The 27,887-nt window shown below is 45.4% G+C and overlaps 2 long non-coding RNA genes across 2 annotated transcripts; one reads left to right on the plus strand and one right to left on the minus strand.

Annotated features, from left to right (window-relative positions):
- Positions 1-12,009: 12,009 nt before the first annotated feature.
- On the minus strand, positions 12,010-13,841 carry LOC144824806 (uncharacterized). Its single transcript, XR_013609127.1, has 6 exons — positions 13,706-13,841; positions 13,480-13,549; positions 13,315-13,382; positions 13,147-13,221; positions 12,654-12,739; positions 12,010-12,214 (listed from the first exon to the last, which is right to left on the minus strand). It is a non-coding gene; the product is annotated as an uncharacterized LOC144824806 (long non-coding RNA).
- Positions 13,842-24,469: 10,628 nt separating this feature from the next.
- On the plus strand, positions 24,470-26,309 carry LOC144824807 (uncharacterized). Its single transcript, XR_013609128.1, has 5 exons — positions 24,470-24,604; positions 24,761-24,830; positions 24,928-24,995; positions 25,089-25,163; positions 25,571-26,309. It is a non-coding gene; the product is annotated as an uncharacterized LOC144824807 (long non-coding RNA).
- Positions 26,310-27,887: the final 1,578 nt, after the last annotated feature.

Below are 27,887 nucleotides of genomic sequence, written 5' to 3' on the forward strand. Positions count from 1 at the left end.
TGTTGTAGTGGTATGCAATGTAAAAGTGTGCATTGTAAAGAATGTTGCGATGTAAAAACTGCATTGTAAAGGCAGGCGTAGTAAATGTATGCATTGTAACGTCATACATTCTTTTATTTCTGCATATTTTGAGTTGGTAAACGATATTTTTGTGATCGATATTTTTGATACAATATTTCTATATCACGATAATTTTGGTTTGGATATTGTGCCAGTGAGACTTTTAGCTAGTAACTTCATCCGCAACAAGATAGGATTTGAAGTATGTCAGGGAAAGATGCAAAATTGGCTGGCTTTTGATCTTTTGTATTTTTAAAATTTCTGAAGTCCAAAGTACTTTCTTTTTAAAGGAACAATGTTAGCAGCCATTGGCTGTTGTTGGAAATTGTTCCCATTGCTGGTCCAAATAAATTGGGCTATTATTTGGGATGTGTGACTACATATCTTAAGAAATAATCACAAACCTTGACAGGGTGAGTCCTAAAAGTCACAGAGTGAATCTGATCTCAACCCCCTGATGGTTATGGCACTGAGCAGACAGGCTTAACTATGGGAGATGTGTAAAGTATTTAGGCAGTACCAAAACAGTAATAAAATCAAAATGAAAAACAATAAAAAAACCTGGATGAAGAACAACTACCTGAAACTCAACCCCAACAAAACTGAAGTACTGATCTCCGGCAAATACTCCTCCCTCTGGAATGACTCCTGGTGGCCATTAGAACTCAGACCTACCCCCACCACAAAAGACCAAACCTGCCACCTAGGAATCATCCTGGACAGCAAACTCTCTGAAGAACCGGATTAACCCACTTATTGGGTCTTGGCGGCAGGGGAACCGCCCAACCTTCCATACCCTTCATACGTAGTAAAAGAAGACACAGGAGCCTTCGTCTGCAGGAAGAACCCAGATTTATTCAAATAGCCCGGGCTATGGAAAATAGTGCACAGCTCGTCAGAAACAAGACAGAGGAGGCTGCTGCTTTACTCCGCAGCTTACAAGCATTTTATACTTTTTCATCTCAGTCTTTTGGCTGTTAGTTCATTGTTCAATCAAGGCGGTGTTTGCAATTGATAACCAGATCCAGACGACGTTTGTAGATGGTGACCTGGTCAAGGCTTGGTACACAAATCATTGTTCACTCGGCTTGATCAAGGCTCAGTCTTTCAGGTCATTGTTTAATCATCTTGATCCAAGCCCGGTCTTTCAGGTCATTGTTTAATCACCCTGATCAAGGCCCAGCAGTCAGACCATTGTCCAGATAACCTGATCACGGTGTCAAGGATGTTTACCAGGCTGGGAGCAGGAGATGGAAAACAAATCATTTACACAGGGTGTGTGTGTCTCGTCGCTTTCTGGTAAACTGCAAAGAATAGGGGGGGTTGGATGTGTGACAGTTCCTGGGCAGAAGTGCAGGCTGCAAGATGTTTTTTGTTGTGTCAGTTAGAATTTCCTCAGGCATCAGCAGAAACAACCAGGTGGGTTGTGCGGAAGTGTTTGACATGAGATGGCAATGAAAAAGCAATGGAGTCCCGGTACAAATGATGCCGACCAGAAGAACACTTTTCCTCAGACCCTCTTTTTGCCATTGAGTGGCAAATACTTTAAGAAATGTAGACTAACATATTGTTTCTGGATTCAGGTGTTTTGGACGGCAGCCATTGTGCTAAGCCAGGGACCTCTAGTGGCTGTCTGTGATTGGTGGTTACTTCACTGGGCGCAGGTGCCAAGGAGTCCTATGGCGTACCTTAGTCTGACACACCAGCACTACTCTCAGCCGGGAAGATCACAGCCCTACAGCCTATAGGCACTTGGCGAAGTCAAGGGCAAGCCTTCCCTCGGGGGATGCAAGTAGTATCGGTCAGAAGTAGGGACAGTATGGTCGGGAAACAATTGTTCTTGGTGTTGAGCAGAGTTAAGGGAGGGTTGCACCCTTCGCTGTCACTCTCTGCTTCCGTAGATGTGGAATGCAGTCTGGCATCGCTGAATGGGACAACCGTCAGGACTGTTTCTGTTTTTGAGTCTCCTTGTCCTTCCCTCACCCACTGATCATAGAGGAGGGGCAGAGGCACATGCCTGCAGTGTGACAAATGCACTCAATTCTTCCGACCTTCTACTTTCACTGCGGTGCGGCTGGCCAGCAACACCTGACGGGGCTGTGTCCAGCAGGGCTCGAGGCTCTTAGTCCGTTGAAAATGTTTCACCAAGACCCAATCCCCAGGTTGGATGACGTGTCCTGGGCCCTCGCTTTTGTCAGGTATGGCCTTATGCACCTGGTGATAAAGAGTACGAAAGGTATTAGTCAGACTGTACAGATAATCAGTTAATACAGGCTATTCAACGTCAGACAGTTTCTTAGGCCGTGGGACACCCCATACATTGGCAGGCCTCCCGCACACAATCTCATGGGGAGATAGCCCTATCCTGGTGTGGGCCGTTGTTCTTGTGGACAGTAGGGCTAAGGGCAGAGCATCAACCCAAGTGACACCTGTTTCAGCTCCTATTTTGGCCATTTTAGTTTTTAGGATGCCATTGTGCACCTCCACTAGACCTGCTGACTGGGGGTGGTTAGCTGCATGACATTTTTGTTTTATGCCCAATGCTGTACAGACATATTCCATAATTTGAGCCGTAAAGTGGGTCCCGTTGTCACTCCAGACCAAGCGGGGCAAACGAATCTTGGGAGGTACTCTTTTAATAGTACTTTGGCAGTAGTGATAGCGGTGCAGTCTTTGACGGAGTAGGCCTCCACCCATCGGCTGAAGGTACAGACCACTACCAGGACATATTTCAAATTGTTACATCTGTCCATCTGGATGTAATCCATTTGGAGAACTTCAAAAGGGAAGGTAGGAGGAGAGAATCCTCCCTTAGGAGTAACTGTGCCTTTTCCTGGGTTATACATTAGGCAAATCATGCATGTTTTAACCAGCTTTTCAGCATATGCTGATATCTTAGAGTTTGAAGAACCGGTTAAACCCACTTACTGGGTCTCGGCGGCGGGGGAACCGCCCAAGTCTTCCATACCTTCCATACTTAGTAAAAGGAGACACAGGAGCCTTCGTCTGCAGGAGGAACCCAGATTTATTCAATGGCCCAGGCTATGGAACAGAGTCCCAAGCTAGTCAGAGACAAGACAGAGGAGGCTGCTGCTTTACTCCGCAGCTTACAAGCCTTTTATACTTTTTCATTCCAGTCTTTTGGCTGTTAGTTCATTGTTCAATCAGGGCAGTGTTTGCAGTTGATAACCAGATCCAGACAACGTTTGTAGATGGTGACCTGGTCAAGGCTTGGTACACAAATCATTGTTCACTTGGCTTGATCAAGGCTCAGTCTTTCAGGTCATTGTTCAATCACCTTGATCAAAGCCCAGTCTTCCAAGTCATTGTTTAATCACCCTGATCAAGGCCCAGCAGTCAGACCATTGTCCAGATAACCTGATCACGGTGTCAAGGATGTTTACCAGGCTGGGAGCAGGAGATGGAAAACAAATCATTTACTCAGGGTGTGAGTGTCTCGTGGCTTTCAGTTGAAATGCAAAGAACAGGGGGGTTGGATGTGCGTCAGTTCCTGGGCAGAAATGCAGGCTGCAAGATGGCTGTTGTCGTGTTAGTTAGTTTTTCCTCAGGCATCAACAGACACGACCAGGTGTGTCGTGTGGAAGTGTTTGACACGAGATGGCAATGAAAAAGCAATGGAGACCCGGTACAAATGATGCCGATCAGAAGAACACTTTTCCTCAGCCCCTCCTTTTGCCATTGAGTGGCAAATACTTTAAGAAATGTCAATGTTCATAAGGCCATTGGTTTCTTGTTGGAGCATCATCATCATATTGGTGTTGTGAATGTTAGAGGGTGGAGGCTTGATGGTCTGGACACACATTGTACAGAGCACTGGCAGACACTGAAAGCACAAACAGAAGGAGACCAGGACAGTTACTCCCAAGGCAAGGAAGATGAGGATCTTCCAACCCGCTGGGAAAGAAGGCCCCAGATCCAGCCTGTGAGGGACCAGATGCCTTCATCCAGATGAATTTTGGAAGAAAGGTGATGCAGACGTTGGATGGCATTGTACACTGTAGGTGCGTTGTCTGGGATGTACACACAGCAGCTGGAGCCGATCAATTTACACACACCACCACGATCGGCAAGGATGATTTCTAAGACCATTCTGTTCTGAAGCATTATGAGGCGGTCCGCCTGCAGCTCTGCAGTGATGTTGGAGAGGGCACCAGCTGTTACTGTGATGGTGGCTTCAAGGACCCTGGTCAGTCCTCGTACAGCCCGACTGTTGGCCATGGGGCCCCAGAAAGGAAGGAAACCTTTAAAGAAGTCCCCAGTTTCCTGGCCTGCTGTATCCTCGACTGATATGACGCCCCAACATGAGCAGCGCAGAGCGCCTTTCATTGACAGGTGGTAACCTCCATGGGTGGAATACGTTGGTGGAAGGAGGAAGTCCAGATAGCAGGTACCAGACCAGTTACAGGGGAGCCAAGTGTTGGCGGCAGTGCCACAGATGAAATAGGTATTGGGGGATGCCACCAGCTTCGGAGGAGATGTAGAGTTTAAAGTTTTTGTGATATCACATGTACTGGTACCAACTTTCTTAGTCCCTAGGCCATGAATGCAGACACGGCCTTGCACATTTATGACATTCACAGTGTCTCGTTCATCAGGCAGTATCCTTCTTGGCGGCATCTGGAAAATGTTTGTCGGTTAGTTGTGTTGAATACTACCATCTCACCGAGTTCATATGGTGATAGTAGCGCTCTGGATGAGCTGGTCGGGCAAAAAGGAGCATTGGCATGGCCGGATCTGTTCCACCAGAAGTCATCCCGAAATGTTCCATTGGAAGAATTGGCAGTACCATTGACAGTGTAGGCCTCCTGCATCAACATCCACCATGCAAGACAAGACCCAGAGATGAAAAAGGGGTAGGGAAAGAATGGGACAGGGTGTATCATCGAATGCGGCATCAGTCCTCACACCCAGCAGTTGGAAGTGTTCATGATCAGCTGGTGATGATGCAACATTTGGATGAAGGTGTTGTTGAAGAATTCTGCACGGCGGGGTAACTCGTGGGCTGCTAACGTGCAATACTGGTGTTCTGCTGGAGTCAGGGTAGGAGTTGGTGAGGTAACAGGAGGGTAGATTAGTAACAGCCAACCAAGGATATACAGGATGAGGGAGACAAACAGTGTCACCACGGTGACCATGAAGCATTTACTATGTCGGAGGCTGACATCTTGTTTCTGGATTCGGGTGTTTTGGACGGCGGCCATTGTGCTAAGCCAGGGACCTCTAGTGGCTGTCTGTGATTGGTGGTTGCTTCACTGGGCGCAGGTGCCAAGGGCCCTTACGGCTTACCTTAGTCTGACACACCAGCACTACTCTCAGCCGGGGAAGATCACAGCCTTACAGCCTATAGGTACTTGGCGAAGTCAAGGGCAAGCCTGCCCTCGGGGACGCAAGTTGTATCGGTCGGAAGTAGGGACAGTATGGTCGGGCAACAATTGTTAGAGTTGTACCATGTAGGGTCCAACGGTTTACATATCCCTTTTGCACTGATGTGAGCAGGACCATGGGTCATCCTAACTACTGGTAGCATGTGACTGTCAGGTAACATCCATTGTCTTTCCATAGTCGTACGAACCCAGCAACCATAAATTCCCTCCTTTGCTAATTGCTAATTGCTTCCACACCCTTAGTTCCTCAGGAATAGTATGGGACTGAACATCAATCACACCCATGCCCTCGTCTGCCACTCACCTAGCGGGACCTCCTACATACATTCCTTCCCTTTTTCTAAGAGCTGTTTGTCTGGCCATCTGGTCAGCCAGGGCATTGCCTTTCCCAACATCATCTGTCACTTTCTTATGGGCCTTACATTTTATAATGGACACCTTTCTGGGGAGTGTCAGGGAGTCTAACAATCAGTATCAATATTTACCTCCATCCCTTTGCTTAACTCACAACCTCTAGTGAGGGCCACTAATTCTGCTGCTTGAGCAGAGCACTGCAGAATCTGAGCTGTTTCTACCACTCGCCCTAATGTCGTGAGGGCGTAGGCGGCTGAGGTGTTACCATCTGACCCTCTGAGACATGATCCGTCCACATACAGTGTACCTTCTGGTTCTGCTATTGGGGTATCCTATAAGTCAACCCATCCCTTCGTCTCTTCCTCTGTCCTTAATATGCAGTCATGTGGGTCTAAGTGTGCATCCTGAGTAGCTGAAAAATAGCCACCTGGCTGATGGTGACCTCTGAACATCTGGGTCAAGACAGCGCATGCACAGCTGTCTGTCTCATGTACAAAAAGAAACAAATTGTTTGTTATAATCAGGAGTACCGAGGACTGGAGCAGTACACAGAGCTCTTTTTAAATCCTGGAAGGCCTGCGTATGCTCTCTAGTCAATGGAAAGGAACTATATGATATATCTTTAGTGGTGAGGGCAAGAAGAGGTTTGACCATGGCCGGAAAATTGGAAATCCACTGTCTGCAGTATGAGGTTAGACCTATGAAGGCGCGCACCTGCTTTTGTGTCTGTGGGGCCGCCATAGCATTGATGACGGCTACACGATCGGTGGTGAGCTGCCTTCCCTCCTTCGAGAGGAGATGACCTAAATAGGTCACCTTCTCTCGACAAAACTGAATCTTTTTAAAAAAAGACCTTGTGGTTATGGAGAGCAAGGTGGCGTAACAAACAGAGAGTAGCCTCTTTACATGCCGGGGCGGAATTTGTAGTAATGAGTAGGTCATCAACATACTGCAGCAGTGTGGAATTATCAGGGAGTTCCAAGGAATTTAATAGACTTTTGAGAGCTTGACTATAGATACTGGGGCTCTCGGGGAAGCCTTGAGGGGCACGGCAAAATCTAAAGCTCTGCCCACCAAGGGAGAAACCAAAAAAATTTCTGCTGTCAGGATGTATAGGAATGCTGAAAAGGGCATTCTTCAGGTCTATGACAGAAAAGTGCGTGGCGTCAAAAGGGACCATTGTAAAATCTCTCTAATGAAACCTTAAATCCTGAAATAACAAATGATGCATAAAAAGGCCAAAATAGCGGATGTTTGCTGCACATTTATTGTATCACGTGTAAAATAAAGGGCTTCAATAAAAGCAATGTGCTACTCACTAGAGGCAGCCAGCTAAGCCACTGAAAGCAGCCCGCAACTTCTCCTCTTCTTATGAATTCTTCAGGCTACTACCTTTTAGCCATGCCGAACAGCAGCCACGCTGATGTACAAAATGGCTAAAACACATTTGTCAAAGACAACAGGTCTCACATAGGCAAGACCTATTGGCTTTCCCAATGCTTGTTTTCAAAAAGCAGACTCACCTGCTTCAATTAGTCAGTGCACGTTTTACACCACCTCTTTCAAAGATCCCTGGGCACCAGAATTCTCAGAATCTCACATTTCTCATGTGTCCATATGGCTGAGACAAGAATGTCATATTCACGGTGAGATTCACGGGTCTTGTGTTATTTCTGACGGGAGGGCTCGTGGGAGAGCAAGGCGTCACCGCAAAATGTGCAGCACTTAAACTAAAATACCATCACCCAAATAGGTATATATGGGTATATATATATATAATAAACTCTGTATTTAATATGAAATGTTTTAATTTATGCTTTAATACATAATTAAATATGTTCATATTCAAAAATAGTATTAATTGCATCAAATCTATATATTTATACAGGTGGTTTTATCTATGACTGTAGCACTTTATTCTTAAATGTTGACACATGTTAGCCAATTTAGTTCTGCACTTTAGACATGCATTGTTTTGCACCACATTATTCACTATAATATGCACTTTCCCGTACAAGTCCTCCTTGTTAATAGGTGATGTGCGCAATGTAAAATCTATAAGAATTCTTGATATATAGTGCTTTCTATACATCTTCTAGGATTTATCCTGTATTAATTGAAGATGCCAAAGAATTATCTTATATAGAAATGGTGATTTTAATTTCTTCTTTTGCGTATTTTGCACAGTAATGAACTACAACACTTGAGATGTTGTTTATGTCTATGGTCACATGACTGGATCAGAGGGCTGGGTTTGCGCAGTCACCAAGCATTATAAAAATAAAAAAGTTACAAACAATTGTTGCATGTGAGCAAGGGCTTGCGTAGCCCGAAACGCGTAGAGCACTTTTTTCCAGCTGTATTTGCCAAATAAAGAATACCTGTAACCGATCCTGTGGTCCGTCTCCTGTGTAACGCCTCGTTGGTCCGGCTGGATTGAAAGCGGCGTGGAGGAGTTCTTTGCATATATATACCCATATATACATACACACACACACGCAGTGTAGGTGTTATGTGTCTTATTTAAAATACTATCCGTAAAGATTCAACTGCATTTGTGGTATATGTTAATAAAAATGGGCAATATTGAGATTATTATCGCTCACAATGAGGGGGCGACGGTCCATTTCTGTTAGAGTTTTCAAAGCATTTAATTGTACTGCCTAAATCAGATCCTCGTTCGTGGCATGCATCTCGAATTAAGTGCTCAATTGTGATCTTAACTGTATGTATATAGCACTCACTGCTCCTGACCAGGCATTGAAGCGTGCATGCTTCAGCGTCGCACAAGCTTGCACCCGCTCACATTATTTTTTAAATTTTTATTTTAAATATACACAGGCATGTTTCTTAAAGCCAGGATCTGTTCACGATGCTCATATTTTAGAGCCAACATATGACTGTATCTATTTTCTCATAAATAACGCCTGCTAATGCGAGGCATGAAAAGATATGTCCTGCGGCCTACATAACAGCCTTTATTTAAACTGAATGACAAGCATTTTCCATATTGAAAAAACAGCTTTCTATTTAGTTACCCATTATTCTAACTTTCATGACTCGCTCTCTTGATTTATGCAAAATGTCGTCTAACAAGCAGACACTCTTCTTAAAGGACGCAGACAGGGGTAATTGCAGGGCTGGAGAGACGTATATTTTCGGGAATTTTTATTTTGTATTTTAGATATGCATCAGTGCCCTCAAGGCACCTCCCCTGGGTCTACTATTTTGAAATCGGTGGATGCATGCCCTATGTTCAAAGGGCGGGGCAGCGCTGACTTTCTGCTGTGCTCTAAGGAGGCTGAACAGGTTCACACATTTAGTAATCCTTCACAGAGGAGGGGCAGCCGACAAATTAACAGTGAGAGTCGAGCCACGGGCCTGGTTTGGTTCTAAGAGCCAGTGCACGAGCAGAGCCATGAACGGGTCTAGCATGTAAATCATGCAACCATCATTAAGTAAAAATACACTAATTGCTCTTCAAAATTCAATAAAACTCTTTAACAAGCACAACTATTTGACCCTAGTATATCAGAATACAGATGATTAAGCATGGGCGAATTTTGCGAATTCGCGATTTGTGAATTTGCGTATTTACGAATTTGCAATCCGCAAAATTCGCGATTTTTCGCGAATTTGCTAATTTTTTTTTTGTGTTCGCAAGGGTTTCTGCCAGTTCGCGAGGGTTTTTTACGAGTTCGCAAACGCGAACTTACTTGTCGGGTCGCAACGGTCGCGACCATGTTGTTTCTACGTCTGGTTCATCACAGCACCCTCTGTTTCACCACTGCCACCCTCTGGTTCACCCATGCCACCCTCTGGTTCATCACTGCCACCCTCTGGTTCACCCATGCCACCATCTGGTTCATCACTGCCACCCTCTGGTTCATCACTGTAGATTATGGGGGGAAAAGCACACCTGCCCTGCCTCAACTGACATGAATTAATTTGGGGCTGATTAATGTGTCACTGAATTTGAGCTGGTACCTGCTTCCTTAGCTGTAAGTGCTTCCTGATTAATGATGAGCTTGAACTTTTGCACCTGCTAAGTGCTTTCAGTTTTGCAAAATTCGTTAGCACACCTGCCTTGCCTCAACTGACATGAATGAATTAGGGGCTGATTAATGTGTCACTGAATTTGAACTTCCAGTCTGGCACCTGCTTCCTTATCTGTAATTTCTTTCTGTTGCAGTGTATTTTTTTTTAACAGGACCTTTGTGGCATACTTGTAGCTATTCTCTGAGCCTGCTGTGAGGGTCAGAGCAGGGTCATAGAATAGTTGCAAGTAGGCAACTGAACTCTGGAGGGGCCCCTCAGGAAGCACTACAGGGAATGGTTACTAATGATGAGCTTGAACTTTTGCACCTGCTGAGTGATTTCAGTTTTGCAAAAATCTTTTTTCTGCAATTTCGCGTGATTCTCGGGGCGCGAATTTGCGCGAGATCGAATTCGGAGGCCGCAAATTTGTGCGAATATGCGATTCGTTTTTTGCGGCGTGTTAGTTCGCGTGGTTTTTTGCGTTTTCGCGAGCCGCTTGTAGCGCAACGACGCGAAGTTACCCTAGCGGTCGTACATGAGCACGGCCATCTTGTTTGCGTGACGTATTTCCGTTTCCGGGCGCTATGTGTAATCTCGCGAAGTGTGCGGCTCACTAGTACAAGTTCGCGTGTGATCGCGGGGGAAATCTCGCGCGAACTTACCCACGCGGTCATAAACAGGCGCGGCCATCTTGTTTTTCATTCATTGCTATGGTTCTGGGCATCCTTTCTGTATCCTCTCTCAATCTCTGCCATCCTTTGCTTGTTTGAAGTTTTTTTTAATCTATTTTACTTATTATCTATCCCTCTATTTTTCTAGCTCTATATTTTTGTGTTTTCTGCTACTTTTGGTTAATTTTAAACTACTTTTTTAAACTCTTTTCTTTCTTCTTCCCTATTCTATTTCTTATTTCTTATTTACCTTCCTTTCTGCCCAGACCATGGTAAAGGGAGCCGTGAAGCAGCCCGAGTAGGGGAAGGGTCCCGCACCCCGTGCCCGGCTCCCGTGCAGGCGTTTGAGGGGGGAGCTAGTGAGGCCACAGGAGATCTTTAGCGTGGAGGAGGTGGCCGCACTAGTGTACTGTGTACAGCGCCGCCTCCCCAGGACCATCGCGGCAGGCGGCAGGATCGCAAGCGGCTACGGGATCCGGGAGCGCCGGAAGCGGTGGGAGAAGGTGTGCCGGGCCATGTATGAACACTCTCGGGTCCGGCGCACCTACAACCAGGCCACCCACCGTTGGACGGATATCCTGGACCGGGAGCGCGACCTGCTCGGCATCGAGATCCCCGGGCTTGGTGAGTAGTAGTAGCTATTTCATCACTACTCTGTTTTCTCCTGCTCTGTGTGCTATTATATTGCAAATTTTTGTTTTTTACCAAGAGCAATAATGCTGCTGATTACATTGTAGGTAAATTATATTTCAAAATCTTCTGTGCATTTCAGGTGCACTGCTCTCCTTCTCAGTAGCGTTGCTACTATGCTTATCTGTTTTCGATTTTGTGTTTATTTCATTGGCCTGAGAAATTATGTATGAGTGTAGTTTACAGAACTGTGTAATGCTAGACACTAAGGGGCAGATTTGCAATTACCGGCGCATCCCTGCAAAGTAGCAGGGATGCACCAGTAATTGTGCGCCACGCCACCACCACCCATGGTGCGCCGTATTTACAATGCGGTGCACCATGGGCCCAAAACATCACCGAAGCGCTACGCATCTGTGCCGTAAAGGCGGCGCATTGCTGGAGTTGCGTCGCAACGATGGCGCAGCTCCAGCAATGCTCTGGGGTGCCCTATCTCCCCAATGCTGCGTCAAGCCGTACGTCTGCTTCAACAGGCGCAGGGTTTGAGTGACGCATCATTGTCCTAAAAGTGACTGATTGAAAACTTGTAGATTTCCCTCAGCCACTTTTAGGATGCGTTCCTGCGCAGGAACGCCCTCTCTTGCGCCGGAACGCCCCCTGATGGCGCAGGGCTTTACAACGTGATGCATCTTTATGTGAAGAAAACAAGGACCCCCTGAAAAAAGTGGATACTACAAGTCCAGGGTCAGGGATTAATAGCGTGTGAAAATAACAACCATGGCACTTTAATAGAGAAAAAATTCTAATTAGATAAATTAAAAAAGAGGAAGTAGAAGGTCTGTACCCAAAATTTATTATAGACTTTGTTAAAAATAGCAGATACAAAACATACAGTTTAGTCATTAAATGGACAATATTAAAATATTCATAAATTCGACAATACATAATCAAAATACATTCAAAATTAATCAAATCAGTTTAAAAAGTGGCATAACAGATAGTCCTCTACGCGCGTTTCGGCGACCTGCGCCTTCTTCTGGAGTTGCCACGTATAAACTAAAATAGATAAAGTTAAAATAAAAAATAATATTCAAAACAGTATGCAATCTACACCTATAATAAACATAAATAATAATATTGGCAACAAACAACAATTAAACTACAACCTCTTTTGGTACAACAAAACTGAGTTTTAAATAACTCCACAATGCCCAAGTCGTGGGCCTTCATTTCCTTGTGCATTTCAATTTCAAACTGGAATTCAATGATCAAGGATGGAGAGAAAGGGGGGGGGGTTTGGTTGGGGGCGCGAAAAATGATGTTATGTGAATGGTAAGGATCTCATTTATTGATCTAAGATATTACGCAGTAAATTAATTTCATGTAACTAAAATCTCAGAGTCCAACCGGGGATCAACAAGTTCTTGATGAAAGTGGACAACCGCTGATCTAGTGAACCGATTATTTAGTGCAAACAATTGTATTCAGTACTTACGTATATTTACATGGACTGAGTTGTAAAAGGAAGATCTCAAATATGAACTATAGTATGATAAAGCTGAGGCAAAAATGCCGGATAAGCTGAAACAAAAACAAGATTTAATTATATGTAGTCAATGTTGCCTATGAACGGGTTAATAAATGCGATCATTTCATAAGGTTCCCATGATTAATCTATTCCTAATTAGGGATGACCTACATTGATAATGATAGTAAAGATCATAGGTCAGACATGTGTTACTTTACCAACCGAGCAAAGCAGCACATTTGTAAACATCTGATGGTTAAGGTCGGCATAGTTTCAACGATTAATTCTTATAAGTGTCAATTTGGATTTATGTAACCAAAATCCAAATTCCCAAACATCCAAACTCAAAAAAGAACAGGTAACAATGAGTTAAAAAGAGGCACAGGCCAACGTCGAAAATTGGTTTCAAAAGCGTCATTCCGAAAGATACAAAAAATAATAAATAAGCAGCTACTATTACCTGATTTGGTATCTCCAAAACTGATTCCTGTTTCTATACTGTTAAGAATATCTACTCTCGAAGTTCATTTTCATTCTATAAATGAAACAAACAGTGATAACGTATATTAGAAAGTAGTCAGGTTTTTTTTTTAAGGCATTGGAAAAATGTCAGGAATTATGTGGGTACCTGATTAAAGAATGATAAACATCCTGCCTTGCTTCCCAGTTATGTAGTTAATAGCGTATTTTTAGGGACTGCAAAAAACGGGAATAGTAGATACAAGAAATATTATTCACATGTTCCCTGGTCTAAGAATTAATTCGTAGTTATAATTTTAGGTTTGGCACTTACCTCGAGTATAATAGAGGCTGCATAAACTTGCACTAGGATAGTCTTCTTGATGTGAAGAGCCTCCTTTGCGCTGAACGGATAGTAACCGATATATATGCAAAAAATAAAAAGAAGGAAAGTATTTATTTAGAAGGCATGGCCTTTAGGAGATGACCGTGCGTGTGAATAATTTTTTCAGTTAGAAACTAAACCCGTCGAAAATGTATCCCGGCATTAAGTCACTCACCTAAATGGATTTGATGTCAATTCGGCAAAGACTGGAAGCGAGGCGTGGGATTCACGGCTACTTGAACAAACAGCGCCGTTTGTCTGAAAGCGCCCGTTATTTAAACGCTGTGTTCCGGAAGTTACTGACACAGAGTGATATCAGGTGTGTATTTTTAAAAACAAGAAAACAACGATGGACTCAGGAGATATTTCATAAACACAGAGGAAGGACTCCATATACTTTCCGATCACTAGTGTAATAAAAAGGAACGAGGGACTCAAAGAGTTCTCCTATCTCGGGGGCACTGAAAAGGGGAATTCAAACGGTCAACTAATATAATATTTTAAACCTAAATTCAATGTGCAATCACATCGTATTATAAAAATGTAAATTTAGTTACGAGAGTAAGGCGACATAGGAAGAATTACAACAAATTGTGGTCTATGTAAAACCGACAAAAACACAGATGGAGGAGGCTCTTATATAAATTTAGACATTCAGTGAATAGACATCTTCCAAAATGAAAATACAACCACGTATTTAATGCCGTTATTAGTTACTAGATGGCACTGTGTCCTTATGTACCCATAATCTAAGACAAAATATAGTCAGGACCAGTGAAGTATTTACTCATTTAATTTGATCCAACTATCTACTGAATAGCAATACACTATTATGCCCACATTGTACCGAAATATATATGTGGGTCAGGTTAGATTAAAGCATTTTCCCAGGGTATTTCGCTATTTAAACCGCGCCGAAAGGTATCAAGGACAAAAATCCAATAAACCTCTCTCTTTCTTCTTATCGCAGCTCCACCTTTAGAGTCCGGTATAAGGATTTTTTCCAATATGCGCCATTGGAAATCGTCGGGGCCATGGTTCAGATCAACAAAGTGCTTTACCATGGGTGCACATATTTTCTTAGTTCTGATAGCAGAACGATGTTCCGTGAGGCGAGTATGTACCATTCTAGAGGTCTCCCCTATATACCCCAGATGGCACGGACAGCGTATGAAATAGACAACATTAGTGGTTTTGCAATTCCACATTTCTCTCGCTTTAGTGGTATGTCCATTGTGGCTGAATTCTTCACCTGTAATGATATTTCTACAGGATATACAAGATGAACATGGGATTGTGCCTCTGATGGGGTTATTAGTTAAGATTGACCTCTGTACAAACTTCTGGTTCTCAGCTTGGTTTGGAAGACGAGAATGTACAATAAAATCCTTGATGTTTTTATTTCGTCTGTGAGCAAATAGCGGCTTGTCTAATTTTGTTTCCACTGTGCAATTACTGTTGATAATGTGCCAATTTGAACTTATAATTTGTTTTACCTCCGCATTAACAGTGGAATGCTTGGTAATGCAGACCACTTGTTTGTTTTCTTTGGAGGGTTTATTTCTCAATAGACAATCTCGATCATAATATCGAGCTCTTTCATATGAATTCCTCACCAGCCGGTGAGGATAACCTCTATCTATGAACTTAGAATGCATAATCATAGCTTGTTTGTCGAAGTCGGCAAGATCCGAACAATTCCTTCTAACCCTCAAAAACTGCGAAAAAGGGATACTATCTTTTTGCGTTCTGGGGTGGAAGCTTTTGTAATGAAGGAGTGTGTTCCTTGCGGTAGGTTTTACATGTAGATCGACTTTGAGTTCACCTTGATCTGACATTATTACAATGTCTAAGAATTCAACTCTTTCAGAGCTCACATGAGTAGTGAAACGTAAATTAGGATCTGCTTCATTAATCCAGGCAGTAAATTCCCCTAGAGTTTCTCTCCCATCGGTCCAGATAAAGAAAATATCATCGATATATCTGGACCAATGGGAGATAGACTCAAAGAAGGGGGCGACTTTGTTTTCGATGTATTTCCTTTCAAAAGCCGCCATATAGATGTTAGCAATCGACGGGGCCACGGACGCCCCCATACTCACTCCTTTGATTTGGCGATAGATATGGGGCCCAAATCCAAAAATGTTTTCAGTCAGTACGATCCTCAGACAAGCAAGTAGAAAATCAGATGGACATTGAATTCCATGTTCATTAATGAACCATGTAGTAGTCTCCATGGCTTCAGCAATAGGTATATTGCTGTATAGGGATTCTACGTCCATTGTCACCAATAGGTCATGTGCCTGGTTAAACTTCAGGCCTTCAACTCTAGAGATCATGTGTCCAGTGTCGCGTATATATGACTTAATCTTGGGAATATGTGGACGTAAATAATTGTCCACATATTTAGACAAGGGTTCAGTTATTGTACCTATAGTGGAAACTATAGGACGGTAGGGGGGATTGCTCTGATTTTTATGTATTTTAGGCAGTCCATACACACATGCCATTTTCCCTTGATTATAATTTAGAAAGTCATATTCCTTATTAGAGATGTCTCCATTTTCCAAAGCTTGGTTTGTAAGGGATCGTATTTCTTTAGAGATGTTAAGATACATAAAAATCAGAGCAATCCCCCCTACCGTCCTATAGTTTCCACTATAGGTACATTCATTAATGAACATGGAATTCAATGTCCATCTGATTTTCTACTTGCTTGTCTGAGGATCGTACTGACTGAAAACATTTTTGGATTTGGGCCCCATATCTATCGCCAAATCAAAGGAGTGAGTATGGGGGCGTCAGTGGCCCGTCGATTGCTAACATCTATATGGCGGCTTTTGAAAGGAAATACATCGAAAACGAAGTCGCCCCCTTCTTTGAGTCTATCTCCCATTGGTCCAGATATATCGATGATATTTTCTTTATCTGGACCGATGGGAGAGAAACTCTAGGGGAATTTACTGCCTGGATTAATGAAGCAGATCCTAATTTACGTTTCACTACTCATGTGAGCTCTGAAAGAGTTGAATTCTTAGACATTGTAATAATGTCAGATCAAGGTGAACTCAAAGTCGATCTACATGTAAAACCTACCGCAAGGAACACACTCCTTCATTACAAAAGCTTCCACCCCAGAACGCAAAAAGATAGTATCCCTTTTTCGCAGTTTTTGAGGGTTAGAAGGAATTGTTCGGATCTTGCCGACTTCGACAAACAAGCTATGATTATGCGTTCTAAGTTCATAGATAGAGGTTATCCTCACCGGCTGGTGAGGAATTCATATAAAAGAGCTCGATATTATGATCGAGATTGTCTATTGAGAAATAAACCCTCCAAAGAAAACAAACAAGTGGTCTGCATTACCAAGCATTCCACTGTTAATGCGGAGGTAAAACAAATTATAAGTTCAAATTGGCACATTCTCAACAGTAATTGCACAGTGGAAACAAAATTAGACAAGCCGCTATTTGCTCACAGACGAAATAAAAACATCAAGGATTTTATTGTACATTCTCGTCTTCCAAACCCAGCTGAGAACCAGAAGTTTGTACAGAGGTCAATCTTAACTAATAACCCCATCAGAGGCACAATCCCATGTTCATCTTGTATATCCTGTAGAAATATCATTACAGGTGAAGAATTCAGCCACAATGGACATACCACTAAAGCGAGAGAAATGTGGAATTGCAAAACCACTAATGTTGTCTATTTCATACGCTGTCCGTGCCATCTGGGGTATATAGGGGAGACCTCTAGAATGGTATATACTCGCCTCACGGAACATCGTTCTGCTATCAGAACTAAGAAAATATGTGCACCCATGGTAAAGCACTTTGTTGATCTGAACCATGGCCCCGACGATTTCCAATGGCGCATATTGGAAAAAATCCTTATACGGGACTCTAAAGGTGGAGCTGCGATAAGAAGAAAGAGAGGTTTATTGGATTTTTGTCCTTGATACCTTTCGGCGCGGTTTAAATAGCGAAATACCCTGGGAAAATGCTTTAATCTAACCTGACCCACATATATATTTCGGTACAATGTGGGCATAACAGTGTATTGCTATTCAGTAGATAGTTGGATCAAATTAAATGAGTAAATACTTTTTTTTTTTTAAATCTCTTTATTCGCATCAGGTTGGTACATAGGAGCGAACAGTCACTTAGCGTGCAGAGAAAATCAGCGACAGTATTAACAGGAATGCAAAATGAAACATGGTTAGATGTGACCAACAATATGATGAGCGGAGCAACACATTCTAGAAACTCAATTTTTCCGTTTTCTAGTTTGACAATAATACGTACAAGTACGCAGGCGATGTAAAGAGATAAATAAAATGCAAAAAAAACCATCAACTAGAGAGATGTCTACAAGGGAGAGAGAGCGGACAACAACACATCGATCATGACAAGGTGGTAATAACGGCTGCATGGGTGACCATAGGATGTCGGGGTAACCAAGAAGTGAGTGTAAGCAGAACAGGCACGGCAAACAGCAGCCAATTTCAGCACAGTAGACAATGCAGACCAGCCGGGGGAAGAACAACTAACCCACCCCCTCCGGCACCAGAGAGCTCGCCGCCCGGGACTGTGCGGCCTGTGTTAGCTTGCTAATGTACTGTCTGTAGGGGCCCCAGATGTCGACTGGGCGCGAGGCGGTTGGGAGCTGTGCGGAGTATTCCACATTGTTTATGTTACACTGGGCCAGACTGCGGAGCCATGTCTTCGAGGTGGGAATGCGCTTAGAACCCCAGAGCATAGCAATTTCCCTTTTTGCGAGCAGAAAACCAATGGCAGCCAGTCTCCTCGTGGTGCTGGGAAATCCAACAACATACCCCATCAATGCAATCTCGGGCAGGGGACTCAGGACACAATCTAAAATGTTACCCAGTATGTGGTGTACCTGCAACCAGTAGTCCTGCAGTTTGGGACACGTCCATGCAAGGTGGGCAAAGTCAGCGTGTGGGGCATTGCATTTGGGACAGTGATGCGGCCTTGACGGGTCAAGTCTGTGAGCCAAGGCAGGTGTGAAGTACAGCCTCCGCAAGAACTTGAAGTGAATCAGTTTGTGTCTGGTGTTGATGGAGACGTCTTTGGTGGCCCGGCAGCAAGCGGACCATTGGTCGTCAGTAATGGGTCCGCCCAGATCCGCCTCCCACGCTGCACGTACCCGTGTGTCTGAGGCAGGAAGTGCAGCCACACATATTTTGTACAGTTTTGACACAACATGCGCACTACTGGGGGACTGTATCAAGAAGGTCAGGGCCTCCAAGTCGTCGGGAGGGAGCGGGAAAGAAGGAAACTGTGTTCTGAGCATGGACCTCAACCGGGTAAGAACGAACGAGTCCATGAACGTCCGATCGGTAAAACGGTGGTCCTCCGAGACCGAAAAGACGTGTCCCTCCGGGAACAAATCTCCTACGGTATTAAGCTGGTACTTGGAAAGAGTACGACAGACCACCGCTTCAGAAGTGATAGGGAGCCAGTGGGGGTTCGGGAGTGGGAGGGCTGGTGAGTATAACACCTCCCTCCGGAGCAGGCGACGCAGCTGTATCCAAGCCCAGGAAGTAGTGGAGGCAGTCTGGATATCCCGAGGGTCACGGGGCAGGCCCTTGGGCAGTAGCATCCCGAGGGCAACAGGCCACGCCATGTCCGCCTCCGGCCGCAAATGGGGTATCCGGGCATCCGGGTGAAACCAGGGGTGTGCGTAAGCGCACTGGGCAATAAGATAGTAAAGGTGAAAGTCCGGTACTCCAAAACCGCCCCGTTCATAGGGCAGAGTCAGGGTTCGCCAGGAGACTCTCGGGTTCTTGTCTCCCCAAACCAGCCGCAGCAACAACGAGCGCAGCTGGGTGAAGAAAACCTTGGTCAGTGGGATCGGCAAGTTGTGGAACAGGTATAGGAAACGGGGAAGCACCACCATCTTAATGATAGCTATGCGTCCTGCCATGGAAAGAGGAAGGCGAAGCCAGTGGGCGAGGCTATCTTCCAGAAAGTCCAAGGCCCGACCGTAGTTCAGGCGGACCATGGAGACTGTATCCACGTGTATGTGGATACCGAGATACTTCACCCAGTCCGTGTTCCAGTCGAGTGGGAATGGACTGTCCCAACGAACTGTGGCGGGCGTAAGGGGGAAGATATCAGACTTGCGCCAGTTGATACGGAGGCCAGAGTACTCCCCAAACCGGGTTATCTCGAGGAGAAGGGGTTCCAGGTTCGTCTCAGGAAACCGGACATAAAGTATGGTATCGTCCGCATATAAAGAGACGAGGAGTGGACCAGTACGAAACTGGAGGCCGCGATGCAAATGCCGCTCCTGAAGGTGTCGGACCAAAGGGTCCATGGCTAGGATATACAACAGCGGGGAGAGAGGGCAGCCCTGTCGGGTGCCCCTCGAGAGGGGGAAGCTATCAGAGATAGTGCCATTAAGGCGTAGTCTCGCCCGAGGGGCGGTGTAGAGCAGTTCTACAGTGGCAATGAACATCGCGGGCATGCCCATCCGCCGCATGACGGACAGAAAGAAAGGCCACTCCAGGGAGTCAAAGGCCTTCTCGGCGTCCAAAAATACCGCCGCCGCCGGGGTGTCCGGGTCTATTCTGTGTAGGACAGAAAAAAGAGTTCTAAGGTTAAGGGAGGTGGAGCGGTGGGGGACGAACCCGGATTGGGCAGGGGAAATAATCTGTTCCATCAGGAGCGACAAGCGAATTGCGAGAACCTTGGATAAGATCTTGTAGTCAAGGTTGAGCAGCGATAGGGGCCTGTAAGAGCCACAGAGGGACGGGTCACGACCAGGCTTGGGCAGCAGCACGATCACCGCCTCTCGAAGTGTGGGAGGCAAGACGCCGGTTTCCAATGCCTCTGAGTACATCTCCACAAGGTGGGGCACCAGCTCGTCTTTGAACTCCTTATAGAAGTCAGCCGAAAAGCCGTCTAGCCCAGGAGCCGAGGAGCCCTTCAAGGCGTCGATAGCCTCAATAATGTACTCGGGCGTGATGGGATCGGCAAGGAAATCCTGCATGCCCTTCTCCAAAAACACCATGGCGATCTCATCAATGTATGGGCCAGGATCACGACGGTCATCAGGCAAGGAGGAGGTGTATAACGTTTTATAGTAGGACAGGAAAGTAGCGCATATGGAAGGGGTGGTCTGGTGGCGAACGCCAGAGTCACCAAGCAAGTCGGTAATATAGGAGGCCTGCCGGGGGGGGCGTAGTAGCCGTGCTAGGAGCCCGCCAGGTCTGTCACCCTCCCCGTGCTGTCTAGCTGCATGTTGTGTATGCAAGTAGTGCAATTCCCTGTCTGCGGCGTCCCTGAAGTCTTGCAGCAATCCCAGACGTTTGGTCTCCAAGGCGCCATCAGGGTCCGGGAGGCTGGAGCTATCCAACGCTGCAATGTCATCTTCGATACGAGACATTGTGGCGCGGATCTTGCGCAATGACCCAACGTATTTCGTGATGCACACCCCCCGGATGGTGGCCTTGAAACCCTCCCACAGTGTGGCCCATGTGTCAACAGTGCCTGAATTAAGCTCAAAATAGTCCTCAATCGCCTTGCGAATGTCCTCTTTAAAAACCGGGTCAGCCAATGCCCTGCCAGGGAAGCGCCACTGTCTCTCGTACCCTCCCAGTCTAGGAACCAGTAGAGTCAAAAGTAAAGGAGAGTGGTCTGAAAAGGTACGTGGGAGTGTAGAGTGTGTATCCACCCAACCAACCACACCCGGGGAGAGGAGCCAATAGTCGATCCTGGTGCTAGTATTATGATACCCAGAATGATGTGTGTAAGCGGGTGAGTGGGGATGAAGCCGGGCCTCGATATCAACAAGGGGATAGTGTGCACACATGGTTGAGAGAACAGCACGAGAGCGAGGTTTGCAGTCCGGTGATGTAGAGATGCTATCCCGTGCAGGGTCCATCAACAAATTAAAATCTCCACCCACCACCAACATGTCAGTGTCGATGCGTAGCAAATCGTCATGAAGACACTGGAGCATGGCAGGGGAGTCGGTGTTGGGCCCATACACTCCAACAAAAGTAATCTTAAAGCCGAGAAGAGTCCCAGTGGCCACCACATATCTACCTTCCTTATCAAGAATGCTATCAGAGTGCACGTAAGGGACCCGCCGGTGCACTAAAATGGCTACCCCTCTCGCATACCTGCTGTAGTTGGCGAAGAACCTGTGCGCGCCCCAGCCCCTGGCAACCATAGCGGAATCAGCCTGCCCCAGGTGCGTTTCCTGGAGGAACAACACATCCACCCCATGTCGAGCTGCATAGTTCAGGACTTGCTTCCGTTTTCTAGTGTCTCTGAGTCCCCGAACGTTCCACGACATCAGAACCAGTTTGGAAGGACCAGGTTGCTGACCTACCCTAGCCATGCAAAACCGTACAGGATATCAGTGAACAGTCTTGTGCGTACCCGCCGCCACCCTCCCGCAAAACAGACATCTCTCGAAACAAAGAACAAAGCATGCACAGAAACATTCCAACTAATGCGTGAAACACCCCCCCTACCCACCCACCACCCAGCCTCACGTAAACCCCACGGAGGCACCACCCGACCCAAAAAACAATACCAACAGTAGCAGAAAGAAGCAAGAGTCCAATGCAAATCTTGCAAAAGAAAAAACATTCTCAGAAAAGAGCACCATACGGCTCGCGCCATGGGGGGAGGCAACGCTCCGCCGGGCAGACGCAACAATCAGGTCGACATTCAAATCTTATCAGCGTGTAAAAAGCCCAGCCAGGAGAGTCGAGCAGTTAGCAGTGCAGTGCATTAGTGAGCGGCCTAGCGAAGAATAGGCAGAAGTCAGCCCTGCCCGCTCTCAGCAAAAAGGTCAGCGCTAGCCTGCGAGTTCATGTTCGTAGGGGATTGCTGCGCTCTGTCCGAGGACCGCGGCGACCCTCTGTTTTTATAGGCTAGGCAGAACTCCTGTGCCTCGGTGGGGGAATCAAAGATGCGAAACTTGCCATCGACGTCTACCCTCAGTCTGGCAGGGTACAGCATGCCATAGCGCAGTCCCAGCTTGCGCAGCGAGGCCTTAACGCCAGTGTATTTGCGACGGGCGTCCTGCACCATCATCGTGAAGTCTGGAAAGAAAGAAAGTACCCCACCCTGCCATTTCACCTCGCCCGCCTCACGAGCGGCCCTCAGGGCAGCGTCCCTATCTCTAAAATTCATGAGTCTGGCAATGATGGGGCGAGGTGGCAGGCCCGGGGCAGGACGAGGGCCCAATGACCTATGTGCCCGTTCCACCACGAAGCCGGCTGTAAAGGTGTCTCTGCCAAACAATTCGATCAGGAGCTGTTCCACAAAAGTGTCGAAGCGGCCAGTGGTCGTCGTCTCCGCCACACCAAGAATTCGAATGTTATTGCGCCTACTGCGCGCCTCCAAATCCTCGTTCTTAATGGCCACCTCCTTGAGGATCTTCTCCACTCGCTCCAGTCGCTTCAGCGAGGAGGTAGCGCCATCTTCAAGGTCAGAGACTCGGGACTCAGCCACATCCAGACGCCTGTCGTGAGACTGAATTTTCGCGCCCATCTCGGCCATCTTCTGATCAAGGGCGTCAAAGCGGGAGTCAATGGCCTTGAACCCCGCTCGCATCTCACCAAGCATTTCAGCCACCATCCCCGCCATGTCCGTCGATGGCACAGGGCTAGCCGAAGCAGCAGGTCTGGCAGCCTGATTATCGGCCGAGCAGATGGGGGGTTTATCGAAGCTGAGCTTCTTCTGTGTGGGTTCCTTCCGTCGCGTTGTAGCTGGTGGGCCCATCCCGCCTCCAGCCGTCCGTGAGGATGAGGGAGCAGCAACAGGAGCAGAGGTGTGGGCAGCGCTGGGAACAGGCGTGTGTCGATGGCAAAAGACAACGGTGGGGGCGAGAATGTAGAGCCCCCACCACACGGAGATATGCGGGGCCGCTCGAGAGACCCCCGAGAGATCCCCCCCCGCTCGCCCCCCGCCACCCTCCGAACGCACCCCGGACCAGCCGCCCGCCGCCCCCGCCCGTCACCACCCAGCCCAGGCAGGCCCAGAAATCGAGGCCCCGGCTCCCGAGGCCGGACCAGGCCCGAAGGGCTGGAGCAGCACCGGGGGCCAAAAACCCCCACCAAAGGAGCCCGCCCGGGACCAGCAACGGACCGGGGGGGGCACAACAGCGACCCGGATGCCAAGGGGGGGGCGCGGGAACCCGAGGGAGACTCACCAGGCGCTCCGGCGCGATAGGGTGCACGTTCGGCGGGACCCGACAGGCCCCACCACCCCTCCGCAATCCTCAACGTCCACGCCGTCCCCCAGTCTCAGGCAGCGACCATCAGCACTCCACGGCCCCCGGGGACAGAGGCGGGCATTTTCAGACTCCTGGCAGCGTCGGATCACATGGGAAAGTTGCCTTCTTCCAGCCCGTCCGGCGGAGCTCTACAATCAGGCGGCCATGACGATCGCCTGCGTAGCCACGCCCCAAATGAGTAAATACTTGACTGGTCCTGACTATATTTTGTCTTAGATTATGGGTACATAAGGACACAGTGCCATCTAGTAACTAATAACGGCATTAAATACGTGGTTGTATTTTCATTTTGGAAGATGTCTATTCACTGAATGTCTAAATTTATATAAGAGCCTCCTCCATCTGTGTTTTTGTCGGTTTTACATAGACCACAATTTGTTGTAATTCTTCCTATGTCGCCTTACTCTCGTAACTAAATTTACATTTTTATAATACGATGTGATTGCACATTGAATTTAGGTTTAAAATATTATATAAGTTGACCGTTTGAATTCCCCTTTTCAGTGCCCCCGAGATAGGAGAACTCTTTGAGTCCCTCGTTCCTTTTTATTACACTAGTGATCGGAAAGTATATGGAGTCCTTCCTCTGTGTTTATGAAATATCTCCTGAGTCCATCGTTGTTTTCTTGTTTTTAAAAATACACACCTGATATCACTCTGTGTCAGTAACTTCCGGAACACAGCGTTTAAATAACGGGCGCTTTCAGACAAACGGCGCTGTTTGTTCAAGTAGCCGTGAATCCCACGCCTCGCTTCCAGTCTTTGCCGAATTGACATCAAATCCATTTAGGTGAGTGACTTAATGCCGGGATACATTTTCGACGGGTTTAGTTTCTAACTGAAAAAATTATTCACACGCACGGTCATCTCCTAAAGGCCATGCCTTCTAAATAAATACTTTCCTTCTTTTTATTTTTTGCATATATATCGGTTACTATCCGTTCAGCGCAAAGGAGGCTCTTCACATCAAGAAGACTATCCTAGTGCAAGTTTATGCAGCCTCTATTATACTCGAGGTACGTGCCAAACCTAAAATTATAACTACGAATTAATTCTTAGACCAGGGAACATGTGAATAATATTTCTTGTATCTACTATTCCCGTTTTTTGCAGTCCCTAAAAATACGCTATTAACTACACAACTGGGAAGCAAGGCAGGATGTTTATCATTCTTTAATCAGGTACCCACATAATTCCTGACATTTTTCCAATGCCTTAAAAAAAAACCCTGACTACTTTCTAATATACGTTATCACTGTTTGTTTCATTTATAGAATGAAAATGAACTTCGAGAGTAGATATTCTTAACAGTATAGAAACAGGAATCAGTTTTGGAGATACCAAATCAGGTAATAGTAGCTGCTTATTTATTATTTTTTGTATCTTTCGGAATGACGCTTTTGAAACCAATTTTCGACGTTGGCCTGTGCCTCTTTTTAACTCATTGTTACCTGTTCTTTTTAGAGTTTGGATGTTTGGGAATTTGGATTTTGGTTACATAAATCCAAATTGACACTTATAAGAATTAATCGTTGAAACTATGCCGACCTTAACCATCAGATGTTTACAAATGTGCTGCTTTGCTCGGTTGGTAAAGTAACACATGTCTGACCTATGATCTTTACTATCATTATCAATGTAGGTCATCCCTAATTAGGAATAGATTAATCATGGGAACCTTATGAAATGATCGCATTTATTAACCCGTTCATAGGCAACATTGACTACATATAATTAAATCTTGTTTTTGTTTCAGCTTATCCGGCATTTTTGCCTCAGCTTTATCATACTATAGTTTATATTTGAGATCTTCCTTTTACAACTCAGTCCATGTAAATATACGTAAGTACTGAATACAATTGTTTGCACTAAATAATCGGTTCACTAGATCAGCGGTTGTCCACTTTCATCAAGAACTTGTTGATCCCCGGTTGGACTCTGAGATTTTAGTTACATGAAATTAATTTACTGCGTAATATCTTAGATCAATAAATGAGATCCTTACCATTCACATAACATCATTTTTCGCGCCCCCAACCAAACCCCCCCCCCTTTCTCTCCATCCTTGATCATTGAATTCCAGTTTGAAATTGAAATGCACAAGGAAATGAAGGCCCACGACTTGGGCATTGTGGAGTTATTTAAAACTCAGTTTTGTTGTACCAAAAGAGGTTGTAGTTTAATTGTTGTTTGTTGCCAATATTATTATTTATGTTTATTATAGGTGTAGATTGCATACTGTTTTGAATATTATTTTTTATTTTAACTTTATCTATTTTAGTTTATACGTGGCAACTCCAGAAGAAGGCGCAGGTCGCCGAAACGCGCGTAGAGAACTATCTGTTATGCCACTTTTTAAACTGATTTGATTAATTTTGAATGCATTTTGATTATGTATTGTCGAATTTATGAATATTTTAATATTGTCCATTTAATGACTAAACTGTATGTTTTGTAACTGCTATTTTTAACAAAGTCTATAATAAATTTTGAGTACAGACCTTCTACTTCCTCTTTTTTAATTTATCTAATTAGAATTTTTTCTCTATTCAAGTGCCATGGTTGTTATTTTCACACGCAACGTGATGCATCTCCCATATGCGTCACGTTGTTAATATACGCCGCACCATGGCGCCTCTTTTGTTCTGCCGCTGAGTCACAAAAGTCACGCAACAACAGAGCAAAAGAGCCGCAAGGGGCTTGTAAATCTGCCCCTACAGACTCAAGTCCAGTCCTTCCTTTGTACACCTGGCAATAAGAAGAAATAGTGGTGGTGGATTGATAGTTTGAGTATTTTAATGACTGGTTAATGTAGTAGGAAACTTTTTAGTGTTGTCACTGATCTGCAATCACAATGGAGTTTGGCTGTCACTTCGCGCGCTGCGGACTGCTGCCTGCCAGTCCTATGGCTAACCTTTTTAGTAGTTTGTTTAGTGAGTTACATAACTTTCCAAGTCGACGGTCCGCAAATCAAGCAATACTAATATCGTAGTAGACCACATGAGATAGGTCAATATATATCCAGTGGAATAGTTGTCTATTTGCTATTTCGCCAAAATATTTTGTTATTGTTCTTTTGAAATATTTGATATGGTTGACAACAATCATCCATGTTTTCAGGTCTTTCTTTCTTTCATGTTGTACATCAGCTCCCCCCAGGGGCAAGAGGCCAGAGGAGGAGGTGTTATCGGCTGCTGCTGCTGTAGAAGGCCAGGATCGGTCAGGCGAGGGCTCCTTTGCTGGCCCCGGTAAGTTTTCATTTTAATATAGTACCTATTTTTTCCTAGCGTTCCTCATTCGATTTCTTCTAAATCGTCTTTGATCTTCTTGTAGACTGTATCTAAATTCTCATCCTGCCTCTACTATGTCTCCCTGTGGTATTACTAGATTATTCTTATTAGTCTGTCTGTGTAGCTAACTAAGATTGCACAGTTGGCAAAAGGTGTTAAACGAAACTCCCATTCTAGTCAGCAATAGCTCTATGCACTGAGTGCAGTCCTCTGGGATTGTCCATAATGTCTTTTCAAGTCTTCTAAATGTTTATGCTTTGACAATTCCCAACAATAAAATGTGAATGACCACCAAGAAAGAATAAGATACTACTTTACTTTTGGTTTGGATAGGAGGACAATCCATACTACTACTGTTGCAGGGACAAATCTGCACAAACAGAACTATGGACACTAAATAGTGCATTGAACAGTCTGTGATTAGGTTTTTTAGTGTTCAGAAATAAGGCGCTCAACTTGTTACGGTAAAATATTAGTTGACCGAATATCGTAGTAGGTGCTTCTTGGCCAGAGGAAAACCCTAACCTCTGTAATGAAAGAAGGGCAAAGACCTCCCTTTTGTTCTGTTTAGGCAAAAGGTCCAGAGCACACAATATGTATCTGTAGACTGGTTTGTTGTTAGAGTACTGTTAGTAGGGATAGATCAAACCAAGCGTAAGTTTTCAAAAGTTTTATTCACCAGCAGCGTTCACCACTTGGGAATCACTGCAAATATCACTCAAGCCGACACGTGTTTCGTCACAACATGTGGCTGTGACTCTTCAGGGCTGGAATAAAATAATA

This window comes from Lissotriton helveticus, chromosome 3_1, assembly GCF_964261635.1.
Source record: "Lissotriton helveticus chromosome 3_1, aLisHel1.1, whole genome shotgun sequence".
Classification (NCBI taxonomy): Eukaryota; Metazoa; Chordata; class Amphibia; order Caudata; family Salamandridae; genus Lissotriton; species Lissotriton helveticus.